Raw genomic sequence first — 18,700 nt, forward strand, 5'->3', positions numbered from 1 at the left:
ATTTTATTTCCGTGCTGTGAATTTACTTCCTTGTTTCATCCAGCTCTCTGCTGTGTTCTCTTGGAGCACTCTCAAGTCTTGGTTGAGTTGTTTGAATTTATTTGCAGTCTCACCTTTGAAGGTTTTGTGTGGATGTTCTAAGTTGCTTCCATTGGTGGCCATTTCTCTGGGACTGGTAAGTTTTGAAAGACGTATGTGTTCTTAGTTTGGTGAGTGTGTGTGTGTGTGTGTGTGTGTGTGTGTGTGTGTGTGTGTGTGCCTGGACTTAAATACCTATGCTTACTTGTTAATTGAGTTTCTCTTCTTTCATCTTCCACTCAAGTCACTGATCTTTTTTTTAATGGAGGTATTCACAATGTTAATGAGTCATAATAGGGTTGACATGTCATTTTCCTTGATTAGACTTGTAGTCAAGAAATCAGTCTCTATCCCTACTCTTCCCTAAGAGTCAGCTAGTCTCTGAAGGAATGGCCACTATCCAAGGGCAAGAGCATCCTTAGTTGTTCAGACCCCCTCTTCTTTGTGGTGTGGCTCTGTGTCTGGGCATTCTACCTGGATCAGCTATGGCATGATTCCTTCTTCAGCAGCCTCAGGTGCATACTGTGGCACCCATAGGCCTGGCTGCCTTACCCTGAATCATCGTCAGCTCCCTCCCCACCTCTGTAGTCTCTGCCATGTGGTGTGGGACCCTGATCAGTTGGGCACCCTACTCTCAATCAGCTTTAGTCCCTAGTCTCTTTCTGCAATCCCCATCACTTATTCTGGATTACTATTTTTTATTAATTACATTTATTCATTCTTTTACACCCCAACTGCAGTTTCCCCTCCCTCCTCTCCTCCCTTTCCCTCCTCCAACCTCCTCCAGCCCCGCTCCCAATCCACTCTCCTTCTGTTTCTGCTCAGAAAGGGTCAGGCCTCCCATGGGTGTCAACAAAGCATGGCATGTCAAGTTGATGGAGAACTAAGCTCCTCATTAGTCCATGGCAGTTGAGAATAAGTAGAGCATCCTTAAGAGAAGAAAAGAAAACATGTTTATAAGGAAACACTGATCACTTAACTTATTCTCGTGCCACCTGCTGTATTTTCCAGAACACAGTTTCTTAAACTTTGGGTTTGTTTTAAAAGTTCAAAGTGCTAGGTTGCATCAAGCATACCCTGAATCAAATCATTGGTGGGTGGGTGTTTATGGGAGGGTGGGAAACCTTAGGGATAGGTACGTGTGTAGGCTCCAGTGTGATTCTTCACAGACTCAAGGGTGAGAACATCTGCCTCAAGGTAATCAGAACAATGGTTTTGCACACACTGTTAGGCACAATCAGTGAGAAAGAGGGCACCACGCTGACTTCCTGGGACTGGCCTGAACCCATGCGTTGCTTTCTCAGTTAGGAAAGATAGCATTTAAGAGGCTGCACTTGAGAAACTTCCTTAGATATTTTATATTTATAGTTCCCAGCATGGCTCAATGCAGGCACCAGCTCTCATCATTTTAATGTTTTTTTCCTAGACTCTATGCCCACTGATAATATTTCTTCTGTTCCAAACTATTTAATATATTAATGAGCCCCTGAAGTCCATGCAGCAACAATTGTTGTTTGCAATAATACCCTGGAACAAACACAACACACAAGGTGGGGGGGGATTCACAAACCAACACCACAAGCTACTATATATATGGATATATATATGGATAGATATAGATATGCGGTGTAATCCTTCCTATCCTGTCAGAGAGCCTGGTGTTCATATGTGCTAATAAAAGTAAGACGGATGCCATCCCTGTCACATCCACATCCCCACTGTGCTTGCTGGCTGGCACACCTGCCACTGGCTTGGCAATCATTTCAGGAGTGGCCATGTGGTCCTGCTCCGTGTTCTAGCCTTCATCTTTGCTTTCGTGCCTCCTGGTCTGCACACCTTCTCTGCTACCCACAGCCTAGATCTCTGCATCACTAATCTCTGTTCTGAATCCCTCCTTAAAGAGAGGATGGATGGATGGAAGGACAGACAAGCAAGCAGACGGACCATGAACATGAGCCCTAGTGTTGTCTCTGTTTGGCTCCCTGGTTTGTTTCTTTTCCTTCCCACTTTTGTCAGTCTTGGTCTTTCATCGTGTCTCTTTCTCAGCAGTCGGCAGCCATTATTTCTCAGGGGTTGCTTCCTGCTGGACTCACACAAGCTGAGGAGTTTAGAGGAGGTCACTTTAGCTTATACCTGATCTAAGCGCAGACCTGCAAACTGGTACAAAATGGCTCCAAGTCTTTGATATTCTATGGCATTTATGAAGCTGCATGGCACTGGTCAGATGACGGACAGGTCTCTCTACCCCGTAGCCTGAGGAGCTAGGCAAGTTTACTGAACAGTCTCCGGGGATTTGCTGGAATCTGCAAATCCGCATCTTCATGCCTCCAATGTGGAGAACACTCTGCACGGAGAGCCTTTATTCTTGTGCCTCATTAGGCTGTACAATAGCTAACAGATTGCACATACCAGCTCCCCCTCCCTACGCCATGGCCTAATAATATAAGGGCAAGCAGTAAGAGGTCTGGCTCCCACTGGCTTTACAAGGCTTGAGAAAGAGCAATGTTATAAGCCAGAAGGATGTGAGCAGGTTTCACTCTGTGCACCGATGAAATTTTAAAATGGATAAATCTCTTTTTATTGTGTAGCTTTCCTAAAGGAGCGACAAAAGGCACACATACAGTAATGGGTCTTTTGAGTATGTGTATGTGAACACAGACAAAGAGCTTTCAACTGGATTTCTCTCTTTTGACAGACTAAAGATGGCAGCCCTGGTCCAGTGTTCGACAAAGCTACTGTGCCTTCCTCTGACTTCCCTTGGTCCCCAACAAAAATTGGGGTCTCACATCAATTATGGGATATGGATCAATTTTGGAAGCACTCTAGACAATACTTGAGTGTGGTCACTAACATATCTTACCAAGTTTTAAGCAATGTCATTAAACAGGATTTTGAAAAAGACCTCCTAAGAGTCAGCAAACCATTGCTTCTGAAGTCAGTTTCTTTGGTCTGTTATTTCTTGGCATAGAGTTTCATGTTTCCTAAAAATAACACCATGAATAGATCTCATGACCCCAGTGAGGACTTATCCAGGACTGTGTGAGTTATGCTTTTTTATAATTAGATATATTCATCTATTTCTAGTGGCAGTGGATAATATTTTCAGCTTCCTTGTTACTATTTCTCGGTTGGTTTATAAATCCCCCAAGTGCATACGCGCCTACAGTGCTGGCGAGCTTGCCAGCCTCATTAGAGACAAAAGTCAGAAAGCTACCTGAAGAGCACTTCATCTCCCCTCTCAATTGCTTCTTGTCCTTCAGCCTGTTTAGAGTCCCAGAGGACTGAGATATCATTGAGAATGCTACGAGCCAGAGAGAGAGAGAGAGAGAGAGAGAGAGAGAGAGAGAGAGAGAGAGAGAGAGAGAGAGAGAGAGAGAAGATTTAGGATGGTCATTGAGAAAGATGAATTGAAAACATAAAAATGGAACAATAACAAAAAGAGATCATTTACTAGGTGAGAGATGCTGAGAGTAGAGGAGGCCTGCTCTCAGGGGAGCCACAGAATAGAAATGGATGCAAAGGTTAAGAGTGGGAAATGACCAGATGGAAGAACTGATATAAATCTGGCCTACAGATGTATGGTGGATCTGCTTTAAAGATGTGGTAACTTTAGTGGGCATAGGGCGGGGAGAAGATATAACTTTACTTCTTCTAAATGCATCTGCTCGTCATAGCTGGAAGATCTAGGATCACCTAAAAGTTAATGACAACAACCTCTTCTGGCAAAATCTTTATGGCTTCACAATAGAGAGATGGAATATTCTTAAAGTTGGCAAATGGTTATTGTCTAAAAACAGACACCCATCATAAGAAAACACGGAACATAGATGATAACTTTCCTAAGACTGCTTTGAGTGTGACAGCTCTGGCCATGTCTTTGATGCTCTTTGGGTAACATTAAGATCCTTCCTTGAAACCCAAGCAACTTACTCCTGTTGCCAATCTAAATAGGCCATGTGTAGGTGGTCTTCTGGCCAACAGTAGAATCTCCCTAAACAGAACTTGTTCAAAGCATCTTGGACTGGAGAGCAGGCCTGGAGGAATACCACTCTAGGGTTTACTTAGAAGGGTCCACCTCCGAGTAGTGTAGAGACTACATGTGAGAGATGGAAAAGAAACAGGGACTGTATCTATAGAATTACCAGCCTTCTGTGAATCCACCAGTACTTAGCATAGCAGCTTTTACGTGAGACCCAGGCTTCATGTCTTTCCCTTATATTAGAAAACAGTAGGGTCCCTTTCTGCAGAATCCATACATTTTCCTTTTCAGTCACTATTCAACTGTAGCATATGCTTGTGCCTGACCCTTGTGCTTGTGCCTGACCCTCTCCTATTGCTGTCTTTACAACCCTGTGTAATTTGATTTTAGTAGCCTCCATGCCTTTTGTAGCTAATGTTCCTTAACTGCCTCATTGGCTCTTAGGGATGCTCTTCTCTAGACTTCTTGCTACCTTGGCTTTCAGCCTGTGATACTTCTTACTGCCGTTTCCGTTTCTTGTTCTCCCTCTTGGTCTTGATTTTTCTTCTGCTTTCCAGGACCTCAATTTTTGGTGAGTTTTCAAGATTTCTTCCTCTTGCCTTCTGCCTTTTTGTCTAGACATTCGTGTTTCTCCCGAAGCTGTGTGTCTTTGCATCTGTAACCTCACTGTAAACACGAGCACTTTCAAGCTGGAAACCAACATCAGTCTTACAGCATCGACCTAATGTTTCCAAAGTTATGGTGTGCCAGCTAGGACACCTCTAAGTGAACATGCGATCTTTAGTTCATCTCTCTTCTTAAAGTTGGCTCTCTGTTGCAAATATTCCAATTTTGAAAACCGGGACCAATGTTGGACGGGTCCAAGTGTCGTTGAGAATCTCTAACTCTTGCTGGGATGTGTGTGGTGTGTGTGTATCCTGGGACATGTCCTTTCCCTCCCTGTTCTCCCCCACCCACCCCATTCTCAATCCTACCAGGACTTGACCTCATTTTGCTATGTATCTGTACATTGTCAGCTCCATTCTGAAATATGGTTGGAGACTTATGAAATGAGGTGTGAAGATGGTGACTGGGGGCTTTCCAGCTGTACTCACCCATCCTTCCCTCTTACCCCTTTCCCTGGAACTACTTTCAGGCTGAGTTGCCTCCATGGTGGTGCAAGCGCAATGCAGATGAAATAGATCCAACCATCAGTAGAAAGGAAGGAAGCAAGGAAGAGGGAGGGGGAGAGGAAGGAGAGAGAGAGAGAGAGAGAGAGAGAGAGAGAGAGAGAGAGAGAGAGAGAGAGAGAGAAGAAAGAAAAGACAACACACAAACCAATAAAAATAAAACCAGATGACGAGAAATGTAACCCTGGGCAAGGCTGGAACTCATCAGGTTTCATACATCACCACTCAACTTTTTCCTTCTGTGTCTCTGTGTCCTGACCTGGATGTGGACACAATCATAGCAAATACAAACTGCCCTATCTTCAACTTAACTTCAAAAATGTTTTTAGATTAAATTTCCTGCCTTCAGGCCTTACCTGTCTTTCACTTCAGCTCTCACAGAACCCTGATGGACTTAAAAATAAGGTACTCCCCCTCCTTAAAATCACCTCCCCATGTAGGAAGCTGTAATCATCAGTACTTGCTCTGCACCTTTGGGGTAGAATCAATTGTAACAGTTGTGGTAGGCTCACTATGTAGGCCTGCCTATCTTCAAGACCAGAGACGCCTTCCTTCCAGACTATGGCTGAGAGAGAAGGCGATGTCATACGGTCCCCTTCCTGTGGGAAGGCAGGGTCTTGGCTGCATGCCATTCTCCTTACTCTAAGTTGCAGATTTGCCTCCTGTGAAGAAGACAAGAGAGAGTGCGTATTTTCTTTATGTTAAGTCAGCAGCAAACGCAGATGGCCTATGGCCTTTTCACCCCAAATCCACCAAGAGCCCTCCAACCTTTTGATTCAAAGGAATTGAATTCCTGTTGAGTTTTGAAGAAAATACAAAATTTCTATCATGCCATATAATCCAAACAGAACTGTTACAACCACCCTACCAACACACAGAGAACAGCAATGATCAGAAAGCTACTTGGTAAAGCAGTTTGAAATTTTAAATTTGTGTCTGTGCCTGGGTATGTTCACAAGATCAAATGCCCATGGAGGCCAAAGGCCTCAGATCCTCCCATAGCTGGAGTCATGGGTGTGTGCTTCACCTGATTGAGGCAGAAGCTAAGAACTGAACCCAGGTCCTCTGAAAGAACAGTACATGCTCTTAACCACTGAGCATCTCTTTACGCCATTCAGAGGATGGCTGCCTCTGTGCCAGCACCAGGAAACATCCAGGTAAAGAAGCTGGTGAGACATGTCTGAAGTAACGAGTACTCCCACCAGTCCCTTAAGCCGTAGGTGACTACCCAACTAAGTGTGCAAGGATGGACAATATCCTAAGCCAGGGTACCTCAACCATCTGCCAAAGTGGAAGGTTGAAAACAACTTTTAAAAACACGCTGGCATTGGTTCACAACAGACAGATTTGTATAAAATTACTTGGAGACATCAGGTCTATGTTTCTTTATGCCTTGGCTAATTCTCATATTTCATGTTAGAAAATGAATAGTTGGAGATTAAAAAGTATAAGCATATTTATTTTTATCTCTCCTACTACACAAAATCAAATCCAAATAGAATCCCTCTCTCTATCTCCCATCAAGTCCAGTTTGTGTTGACTGACTACTCCTGGGCATGGGGCCTGTCTTGGAGTGCAGTCAATATACAAGAAGTCACGTCAAAAGTAAGCAAATAACTATAGAAAGCCTGATTTTCATTCTCCCAGCAGTCATCATATGCCAATAGCTCGTCAGCTAGAGATGAGAGTTTGTACACAGCTCTGCTTCTCCATTCTGGGGTTCTTGAGCTTGTACAGGCATTGTGGATGTTGCTGTAGTTGCTTGGAGTTCATCTGTACGTCTTCCCGTAGGGTCTGGGAAGCACTGCTTCCACCAAGGGTCCCCTCTGGCTCTGGGACTCTTTCCCCCGCCCTCTTCCGAATAGATCCCAGAGCTCTGGAGGAACATTGTAGTCATAACATTGGGGCCGAGCACTCTGGAGTCTATTCTCTACACATTGACCAGTTTGGGATCTTTGTGTAAATCGTTGGCCATGGCATATCTGGGGCAAGTAGAGGTTCTGGAGTAAATGGTCTTCCTTAAAGGAGCCGACGGTGTCCTGCCAGATGCTGTCCTCCCAGATAACAGGACTCCAGGCTCACTTCCCCCTGATTGGTTGCCTTGGATGCCTCCTTGCCAGGGAATGTGAAAGGGGCTGGAATTTGCTTTTATCTCAGTTACAGATACCAACAATATCCAGTGGGTAAAGAGAAGGCCTGCTGAACTCATCCTCAACATCCATCCTCTTTCAGTCCTCAGCTCCCTGCTGGGGTGAAAGGAAAGTGTGTGAGTGTGGGGTGGGGTGGAGATGTGTGTGTGAGTGTGAGTGTGAGTGTGAGTGTGAGTGTGTGTGTGTGTGTGAGAGAGTGTGTGTGTGTGAGTGTGTGAGTGTGTGAGTGTATGTGAGTGTGTGTGAGAGTGTGTGAGAGTGTGTGAGAGTGTGTGAGTATTGTGAGTGTGTGAGTGTGTGAGTGTGAGTGTGTGTGAGAGAGAGAGTGTGTGTATGTGAGTGTGTGAGTGTGTGTGAGTGTGTGAGTGTATGTGAGAGTGTGTGAGTATTGTGAGTGTGTGAGTGTATGTGTGTGTGAAAGTGTGTGAGTGTGTGTGAGTGTGTGAGTGTATGTGTGTGTGAGAGTGTGTGAGTGTGTGAGTATTGTGAGTGTGTGAGTGTGTGAGAGTGTGTGTGAGAGTGTGTATGTGAGTGTGTGTGTGAGGGGGTGGGTGTGGGTGTGTATGTGAGTGTGTGTGTGTGTGTGTGTGTGTGTGTGTGTGTGTGTGTGAGTGTGTGTGTGTGTGTGTGTTGGAGTCATCTGGATTATTTGCTGAACAATGAACAACAAGGGCTAGATCAGACCTACCATTGTTAAAAATAATGCCCCAACAGGCAGAGACTGAAAACACCCAGGACAGTGTGAACCCTGTAGCCTGGTGCCTCAGGCATCAGTGATAAACTCCAGTTACAAGCAAGTCAGATGTGCCGCACCACGGGCCTGCCACCTCCATGGCATCTCACTGGCAAAGACTGCTATGTAAAGATGTCAGGAGCTAGATTAGGGCCTCTTCTGCTTTCAGACTTATTATTGAAAAATTATGAATCACCTGGAGGTGTACTATTAAAATGGAATCCACAGTGACCTCAGAAGGAGGCAAGAGCTTTCAAATGTGCTGCCTTGTCCCTTGTTGGGAGCGACTAGAAAACAAGCCGGCTTTGAATGGCCACACATACTGTTTTCACCCTCTACTTCACTTGAAAGGTCAGCACGAAGGGACCCCAGCTAAGCACTGATTCTGGCTGAAGACCCCCTCCTGAGATCTCTTTTCTGTTTCTGTGGAAATAAACTGGTCACTTCCATCTATATTATTAAAAGTATATAGAAAGTAAGTGTTCATTAGCCCTCCCAACTCCAGCTGGAACACTATCTTTTAATTTTCTTTTTGCTCTCAGTCACATGTGCTAACGCACCAGGCTCCATTTTCTTCTATTGTTATTCTGTATTATATTTCTAACACAGCTCCTGACATCTTTACATAGTTTCTTCCATTTTAATCTTCCCTTAAACAAACTTCAGTGGAAACCAATGTTCCAGGAACTATGCCAGCCTTTGAGAAAACAAAGATTAGTAATATAACACTCCATGGCTTTGAAACATTCACCAGGCCGCCAATCTACAGAGGAACAGACGAGGGACATTAGATGAATAACCAATGCTACACAAATTAGATCTGCTGTTGGCGTATAAAAAGAACAAGCCTGGTGACAGGCCTTGGAAAAAGGAGAACAGAAGGGCATAAAATAATAAATGTTTGCAGGCATTCAGGGAGAGAACTAGATTAGGGCCTCTTCTGCTTGCAGACTTATTATTGAAAAATTATTAATCACCCGGAGGTGTACTATTAAAATGGAATCAGCAGTGACCTCAGAAGGAGGCAAGAGCTTTCAAATGTTCTCCCTTGTCTCTTGTTGGGAGCAAGTAGAAAACAAGCCGGCTTTGAATGGCCACACATCTGCAAAACTACTTTTCTTTGCCCCATTTTTTGAAGTTGTTTTAATATTTAATTGAAACAAGTATACTTTGACTCTCTGCACCTTGTTACAGAGCCTTCTGAAAATGGAATGTGAAAAAGGGAATGATGTCACTTTTTCTCTTCTGCCCTCAGCCCAAGGCTTTTGAAATCTGTTACATAAGGGCTAAAATGTCTGATGAAGCCAAATATTCTTGATGCTTAAAAGACCGGTGTGGATGGATGCTCTGGGGTTAGCTAGAATACTGCCTGCTTCTTCCATCCTCGCCTGCTCATCGCCCGCCTGCTGACTTCAACATTCTGAAAATGGATGACCTCCCTAATTCTCCCAGCACTAATACCACAATCACTATTTTACAGATGGCCAAACTAACATCAGAGAGGTCCAACCTGTTCCACAGCACATAGCCCTGCAAAGCAGTGTCTCTAAGATCTGGACTCAGGGAGCCTGACACCAGAGTCATTTGTTTTTTTCATTGTGGTGCTATTGTTCATCAAATAGGAGCTCACAAGTTGAGAACTTGTCTGGAAAGGGAGTTTAAGTCCCAGGAACAACAACAAAAAGCCTCTTGTTTTCTCTGTTAAAGGAGAGGCTAGGGAGATGGTTCAATGGTTAAGAGTACTGGCTGCCCTTCCAGAGGACCTGGGTTCAGTTCCCAGCACCCACATGACAGCTCACAACTGTCTGTGACTCCAGTGCCAGAGAATCTGATACCCAGTTCTGCCCTTCTTTGTGCTGTGCAGACACATGAAGGCAAAGCCCTCAACACATTGAATAAATAAATAAATCTTTTAAAAAATGGAAGTGTATATTCTTGTAGAAGGAGCATGACTTAATTAAAACTTGAAACAAATGAAATAACACATAAGCCTTCTCCTTGAGATGGCCTTGGGCTGTCTATGCATCCTGTGCAGTCTGACTAAGGAAGTCCCCTAGTACTGAACTTACACTCAGCCTCGAGATCCTGGAGGCATTTCTTCTCTCCAGGACTACAGGGGCCCTTCCTGCAGGCACTATGGGAGACACACCTAGGGAGCTGCCTCTTCTGTTCTTTTGAAGGTTTGAAGCAGTTTCTCCATTGGATCTTTGTCCTTTTACAACCTGCCATAAAGGAGGTCACACTCAGACACAGTTGTCACAGGCTTGGGATATTGTCTTGGTCAGGGATCGGGTTGGTCACCCTTGGAAGTAAATTAAAAGCAGTGGCCTTTGTGTGCACTCTTGGCTTTGCCTCTTTCTTCTTCAATTTAGCTCAGTGGAGATTTTACGTCTCAGATGCCAAACTTTGGCAGCTCCCTCCAATGTCCCCCTATCCTATTAAGTCTCCTTCAGGGAGAGTGATACATCTCCCCTCAACCACTAGTGGCAATTGTTAGTTATAGCTATCAGAGTTGCAATGCATAGCCGTTATGCATCACCAATGGCATGGCTAGTGATGTAGAAGCATTTCATGAGTCAGAAGTGCATTGGAGACGGGTCCTTTTTTTGTTCAGCACTGGTTCCTCAGCTTCTACCATTAGAACCCGGGATCCAGAGTGAGTTAACTTGGTTTTGGTTAGTTAGATGAATGCTTGAGTCACATCATCTGTTTTGGCTAGAACCAGCAAAACCATCCTGTAAAATATACCTAGAGTTGGCATATATGGGCCAATTTCCCTTAACAGAAAACTCCCCAAAGGAAGAAGATTCTTTCTCCCTACTGGCCAACATGTGGACAACACACTAACTAACCAACTATCTCCTTGTTGTTTCTCTATGGAGACTGTGCTTGCCTTCTACCCTTGCAACTGGAATGCTTCATTGCCTGCAGTCATCTGGTGTTTTCCTATGTGACTTCATATGCTATGCACACACATACGTTGCATGTAAGGTCCCTTATATTGTAGTATGCATTCCAGAAGGTTTTTTTGTATCTGACCAACTGCGAAATTAAATTAGCAGAACACTGATGACATGATCCAGATGCTGCCGAGAGCTTCAGGGTAACTACTTGCTGGAACTCTATGATCAGGTACTACCAGGGCATAAAGGAAAATCACCCTCTCAACTTTTAAATAGGAGGGTAAAAATAAGATAAACTTACTGTAAAGGCCAGAATGAGGCTTTTTTGAAAAGGTTTTCGGTATTTCCTATTTTTCATATAATCCATTCTGATCATGGGTTCCCATCCCCCAACACCTCTCAGATCTTCCCCACAGGCCCATCCCCACAATTCCATGGCTTCTTTTTCGCTTTCTTTAGAAATCAACAAAATGGCAAACAAAAATCCAAACCAATCAGAATAAAACAAAACAAAACAACAAGAACAACAACAACAAAAAACACAAAAAAGAGACAGCACAAGAAACACACACATGCACACAAACATAACCCATAAAACCACAAAATTAGAAACCATAATATACAAGCAAAAAACTAGTGAGACAAAAAAAGTGCAAACAAAGCAATATGAAATGAGACGTCTCAAGAATACAGATGAGTTACTTTTATGTGGCCATCTACTGTTGGGCATACGGTCTACCGTTAAGTGTACTCAATACACACAGTGAGACTCAATGGGAGAAAACTAATCTTTTCTTTGCAAGCAGATGTCAACTGAAGACACATTCATGGCTAGGGATGGGGGCTCTTGTCCACTTCAGCCTCTAAGCACTGGGACCTTGTCTGGCTTGAAACTGTATAGGCTCTTACTTACTGCCACAGCCTCTGTGAGTTTATAAGCTCTGCAGTCCTGTGCATCTGAAAGGCACTGTTTACTTGGAGTCTTTCAATCTCTGGTTCTTACACTCCTTCCACCTCCTCCTCTGTATGGCTCCCTGGGCCTTGAGCAGAAGGGATTGATGAAGACATCCATTAGGACTCCTTGTTGCAAGATTTCTCACTCTCTGTTACATGTCTTGTCCGGTTGTGGGACTGTCTGGTGGTTCCCATCTACTGCAAGAGGAAGCATCTCTGATGATGGCTGAGTGAGGCATTGATCTGTGGGTATAGAAGAATGTCATTAGGAGCAATTTTATTGCTATGTCTTTTAGTAAAACAATAGCCTTGGTTTTCGCCTAGGCCTATCGCCTATCAGTCTCAGGTGCTTAGCTACCAGCACAATGTTCGGCATGGGGTCCCTCTCATGAAGTGAATCTCAAATCCGGTGATAAAATGGTTGGTTACTCCCACGATGATTGTGCCACCATTCATCACCATATCACGCAGGCAGGTCGCTGTTGTAGATTGCAGGGTTTGTAGCTGGGTTGGTAATTAGTTACCAACTCCTCTGGTAGTGTACAGAATAGCTTCTGGTACCATGAACATTAGTCAATAGGGATGAAGGTTTTAGATAGGCACTAACTGGACTTCTCCATGTTCAATGAGATATTTAAGGGATGCACTCAGCAATAGGGCCTTAACATCAGTTTGTGGGGAGTAACTAGTAACCTGGGCAATAGCTTGAGTTGTTTGGGGGATGTCCATGGGACCCTTTTGACCAGCAACTAAACTAGATATAAGCCATTCCTGGATGATTCACTTGGTGGCAAAGGATGTCTAAACAGAGCATTGTCTTGCCTGTCACTTAGTGATTCCTTTCTCTCTCTCTCTCTCTCTCTCTCTCTCTCTCTCTCTCTCTCTCCCTCTCCATATATATATATATATGATCTTCTATAGTAGAATGTTTCCATATGATCCCTCAAATGACTTTTAATGTTATTTGTATCCCACTCTTTATTATGTTTCTTCCACATCTGACCTTCCCACTCCTGTCTCTATAACTATACATTTTATTTCCCCTTCTTTGTGAGATCCAACCCTTCCTTTATACCTAACCTAACCTCTGTGGCTATGTGGGTTATATCATGCCTATCAAAAGCTCAAAAGCTAACATCTCATAGAGGAAAATATAGACAACATTGTTCTGGGTAGTCACTTGGGATAATTTTTTCCCAGCTGAACCATTTACTGGTGAGCTTTGTTTCTTTCAAGCGTGGAATAATTTTCCATTGTGTAAATAAACCACACTTCATTATCCATTCATCTGTTGATGGACATCTGAAATGTTTGGAATTTCTGGCCACCACCAAGGAACAAGTTCTCACACTTCCCCACATCCTCGCCAGCATGAACTGTCATTTTAAAAATTGATCTTGGCAATTCTGTGTGGCATAAAATAAAATCTAAAGTAGCTTTTATTTGCATTTCCCTCATGACTAAGGAAGGATGTTGAATGTTTCTTAGGTGTTTCTCAGCTGTTTGTATATCATCTTTTGAGAACTCTGTCTAGATCTGTACTCTATTTTTAAATTGGGTTGTTTGTTTTCTTGTTGTCTAGTTTTTTTGGGGGGTTCATATATTTTAGATATTAGGGTTTTTCAGATGTGCAGTGTGTGGAAGTCTTTTCCTGGTCTGAAGGCTGCCCCTTTGCCTGATGATGATATACTTTTCAATTGTTGGTCTTAGTGTCCATGCTGTCAATGTTCTGTTCAGAAAGTCTTTTCCTGTTCCAATGAATTCAAGAATATTCCTCGCTTTCTCTCTGTCAGATTCAGGGTGTCTGGTGATACCTTGGGTCCTTGATCCATTTGGAGCTGAATTTTGTATAGGGTGATATATAGGGATCTATTCAAATTCTTCTATATGTAGTCATCCAATTTGTCCACCATAACTTTCTGTACCTTTGACCTGGATTTAATCTCCTTCCTTCATTCCTATTATTCATAGATGTACCTTTTCATAGTGTCCCAGATTTCCAAATGTCTTTTGCCTGGAATTTTTGTTATTTTTGGAGCTAACTTTTCTTTCACTGTGGTCTCCATTTCTCCTACCTTGTCTTCAGTACTAACAATCTCTCTTCTAGCTCTTATACTCTGTTGATAAGACTTGCCTCGGAGTTTTCTATTTCACTTTATAAATTTTTTCTATCATTTTAATTTTTTAGTGATTCTATTTCTACTTTAATGTCTTGAACTGTTTTCAGTTTTTCATCAACTTTTTGTTTGTGCTTCTTAGGCTTTAATTAAGGCTTAAGGTATCTATTCTTATCATCTTTAATGTCCTTGAAAATATTTGTAATTGGTATTTTGAAGTCCTTGTCATATGCTCTAGCTATCTTGCAGTTTTTAGGACCCATTGTAGTTGAGTTACTGGGCTCTATCAGAGGTATATTGTTTTGTCAGTTAATATTTATGTTTTTACACAAGTGTCTAGGCATATGAAGTTAGGGTAATTGAGGTGACACTTAGTGCTGATGTCTGGTCCTGTCTTTGTTGGGTGGGTGTTCTATTACTTGGTTTCTGTTACCTTCTCTGGGTCTTCAGAAAATGTGGTTGTGAGCTGCCTAGTAGAGGCTGCTTCCTCAGGTCAGTCAGTGGCAGAGAAGACTAGGGATAGGCAGAGAGAGCAGGCTGAGGGACTTTGAAAGAGCCAAGGAAATCCTGTGCACCCAAAGATGCAGTGTCCTTAGGGAGTTAGAGATGTGGTTGGAGGAGGGCTCCTTCAAAGAGGTTGTGGAAAGACAGACTAAGCTGGAGAAACAGGGATAAAGGGTTGGGAGCCCTGGAGTTCTCATTCCAAGATTTGGAGTCTCCCGTGAGGCAAAAGCAGGGGCATTAGCAAACAGACTGCTTGCTACAGGGCTGAAGGTGAAAACGGAGGATCTTGATGCAGGACAGGGGCTACGGTGTAAATGACCTACCTGATTCCCAGCTCTGTGTGGCCGGGGTGTTCCAGGTACAGAGTGTTTCTAGGTATTGGATGTGGCCACCCTTGGCCACCACTAAGTCTGAGTATCAGGCAAAATCCTGGAGATTTGGATGAACAACAAGATGCCTGGTCCATTTCCTGAGAGAATGTCTCTCACCTTGGAGCAGCCTTATATACAAACTTACAAAAACCCCAGGTCTAAGGGTTAACAACAGGATATTGATCCTAGTGGGGTGAGGTCAGGAAAACAGGAAGTACCTGTGGTTATGCTGGAAAACAACTGTTAGAGACCCCATGGGGGCTGGGTGCCAACATCTCCCCGTTCTTTATATATAACAAACAGGTATCAAGTAAGAACTGTAAGATTTCAACCATTCTATCTTAGTGTGTTACTGTAACTATCTTCAACTCCATCATAGACCATAGAAGGATAATATATAAACTCCAGAACTGACAGAGACATCTTGCTACCTAGACAGTCGCCCAAAGTTTCTTGGTAACGTTGGGGCATCCATTTTTAGCCTACAGGCCACAATGTGTCTGGAAGACTTCTAAAGCAGGAAATTCTAAACTGTCCACCTGCATTGGCAGTTTGTCCGTCACCTTTTTTCTGTGTTCTATAGTATGTCTGGCAGACCCTTTTATGAAACAGAAACCCTTTAGGACTGTCCACCTTGTTTTAGCAGTCACTTTCCTGTGGGTCCTGCATGTCCAGTTTATAAAGCAACAGTCAAACAGTCCAGGCAAGAGCAGTTTCTTGCCCAAATGTCTAGTCTTGCCAGGTGAAAGGCTAACTCTATAACTAGTTTCTTCGATGCCCATCTTCCTCTCAGATGTAATTGGTGTGCCAGGAGCAGTTGTGTCTCACTGTCAAGAAAAACCCTAAACCATTTAAATGCCATATATTCCCTAAGTCTTTGAAGGGTTTGAAGAATGTCTACATATTTAGAAAACCTAACTAATATCAACAAATGAAGACCCATTCCAATACAAAGTATCCACAAATGAGGATCCATTCCAATACAAAGTATCATTTCTATAACATATTCCTCCTTTTTCCTTTAAAAAGTGATTGACTGTGACCACTACCATTTCTAACTGACCAAATTTAAATGAAAACAAATATTTGGATCACCTGGGCCACTGCTTCAGGGGTTCCTGCCCCGTGAAACCATACCAGTCTGGAAGGAATCCACAGCTCTTCACCCTCTGTGGGAAAAAAAAAACAGAAATCCCCCCACCCAAGTAACCTGTACTTTAACAACTGTTGCTCCTTCCCCAGCAATTAAATGGTTTAAAGACAACACAATAGATGGCTTGTGGTGAGGGCTCGGGGAGACCAGCTGGAAGTCCAGGGCTCTGTAATTCACATTGTCAGTACTCTTATTTTGGAGCTGGGCTGTTACTGCCACTGGTTACAGAGGATGAAGACATTGGGTTCTGCATAGGGACAGAGTTCTCACTGTCTCCAGAGTCTGTGTTGGTGATGCTTTGTGTGGAGATGGAACCACAGGAGCTGGAGTTAAAGGTGTGGTTGACTGAGGACCAAGACTTGGTGAAAGGTGACTTGAAAGGGAGCTCATTGATGACAGCATTGTTTCTCAGGTCAAGGGGTGTTGGTTTTGCTTTTTGGTCAGGCTTGAGGTGGTAATTGACCAGGGGTGACAGGATCTCACTTCCTCAGCTGGGGCCTTTGTGAATAGGAAGGGCTGTGAATGGGTAGCCTAGTGTGTCAAAGTGATGGGGCACTGTGCTCATGGGGATGTCAGAACCTGGGTTTACGGGCACATAGTTGTCATCAGAGCTGGCACTGTCTGATTGACCCTCGACAGTCTTTTCTGGGGATTTACCAGACCAGCAGATGGTTTCTATGCCTTGTGTTGGGTATTCATAGTCACTGACTGGAGGTCTTTGTTGAGGGCTGCCCCACCCAGGTATCTTTGTCTGATTTGGCTTGGGCTGCCGTGGTGGGGGAGCTATGGCTAAGTCCACTAGAAGGTCTCCAAATTCCCTACACAGGGTGTTCTGGGTGCCTTGAAGGTGTACACATCTCACTATCTGCCACAGACTCTATGAGGCTGCCCTTGGAGTGGCTGTTGGAAGCCAGGCTACGAGGGAGGTCAAAAGCACTGTATTGGCTTGGCTTGGGAAGGCTATAGAAGCCATGGACCTGACTGCTGACTGTGTTGATACAGTGTCTATTGCCCTGGGCAAGTTTTTTTTTGCAGCTGTACCACTCTCCTGTCTGGTGCTCTGAGAGAAGCTGGCATTCCTTGCATTTTCTGTCCTTCAACTTATGCATTGGTGCAAGTGTTGATACTCCTGAGCTGCACTGGTGGACAAGGCAGGCCGGATGTGGCTTGGCAGAGGTGGCTGGCTAGAGTGTGAAAGGGCTAAGGACCTTCTTGCTCAGAGCAGGTGCTGACTGGAGCTGCTGAATTCAGCTGGAGAAGAGCAGAGACTATGAGTGACTGAAGAAAGATTTCTCAGGGCATCAGTGCTCTCTTTAATATGACTAAAGCTGTGAAAGACCCCTGCCCCTTAGCTCTTAAGTTTGCCTCCTCCTCTGGTCGGCAGCTGATGGGGCGTGCGGCGGATGCCTCGCTCCTGCGCCTCCCCGATCTCCACCCCCGCCGGCCTCCACTTCCCCCGCCGCCGCACGTCCGGCCGCCGGTTCCCTCCAAAGCTGGTCCACCCCGGAGGGGCCCCCGCGCCCCCTGCCCGCCCGCCTGGCACCGCGCCCCGGGGCTAGGGCCGAGCAAGGAGCCCTCGAGGAGGCCCGAGGGTGAGCACCAGGTGGGCCGGCACGAGGGCGAGCACCAGGTGAGCCGGCCTGGGGCCCTGCCCCCGAGCCCCCGCCCGATGGGGAACACTCCGTCCCAAGGTCTCCGCCCCCAAGGTCAGCCATCTGGACTCAGAGGGGGGAATTGAGTCTGTTGTACCAGACACCAGACCTTGAGAATATGCTGGTCTGGAATGGCTCTGTGCCTCATTTGAACCATCCAATAGAAATGACTGTATTTCACCTCATTTGAATGACTCTATACTTCACCTCATTTGAATAACCCTGAGTAGCGCCTCATTTACATTGACCAATGGGAATAGCTCTGTACTGCGCCTCATTTGAATTATCCAATAGAATCCCTGCTTCTCGCTTGCGCTTTTTGCTATATAAGGACCCCTCTCCCTTGGCTCGGCGCGCTTGGCCTCACAGAAGCTAAGTCGCCCCGGGTACCCGTGTCTCCAATAAAGCCTCTTGCAGTTTGCATCCAAGTTCGTGGTCTCGCTGATTCCTGGGTACGGGTCTCCTCCTACGAAAGTACCTCTTCGGGGTCTTTCAGCTGCAGATCTGGCAGATGCTCTGAACCCACCTATTCATGTCAGCCTCTGTCTCAGCCACCAGGTAGAAGGTGTGCTCATTGGTCTTGATATCAAACATAAAACTCTTTTGGAGCTCTGTTTTGTTGAAGGTCAGGCCTACATCCACCTGCTTACAGAATTAGGTTGATGATCTGCAGGGGTTTCTTGGAGTGTTCATTCTTGCAGTATTCCAGAACATCTGGGTCACCACTCATCTGACCTCTCCACAGGATAAATCAGTGTTTCTTCCAAGCATAGCACCCCAACTTTTTCTCAGGAGACAATTTCCCCAGCCAGCCTGTGCACACCACATCATTGCCGGCTGACTAGAGGCCACAGCGGGCTTGAGTGGGCAAGGGTATGGGCTGCTGGGGCAGCTGGCTGCTGGTGGGCAGCTCATGGGGGAGGGATTCCTCAGTTGA

The sequence above is a fragment of the Cricetulus griseus genome, chromosome 2 (assembly GCF_003668045.3).
Source record: "Cricetulus griseus strain 17A/GY chromosome 2, alternate assembly CriGri-PICRH-1.0, whole genome shotgun sequence".
Taxonomy (NCBI): Eukaryota; Metazoa; Chordata; class Mammalia; order Rodentia; family Cricetidae; genus Cricetulus; species Cricetulus griseus.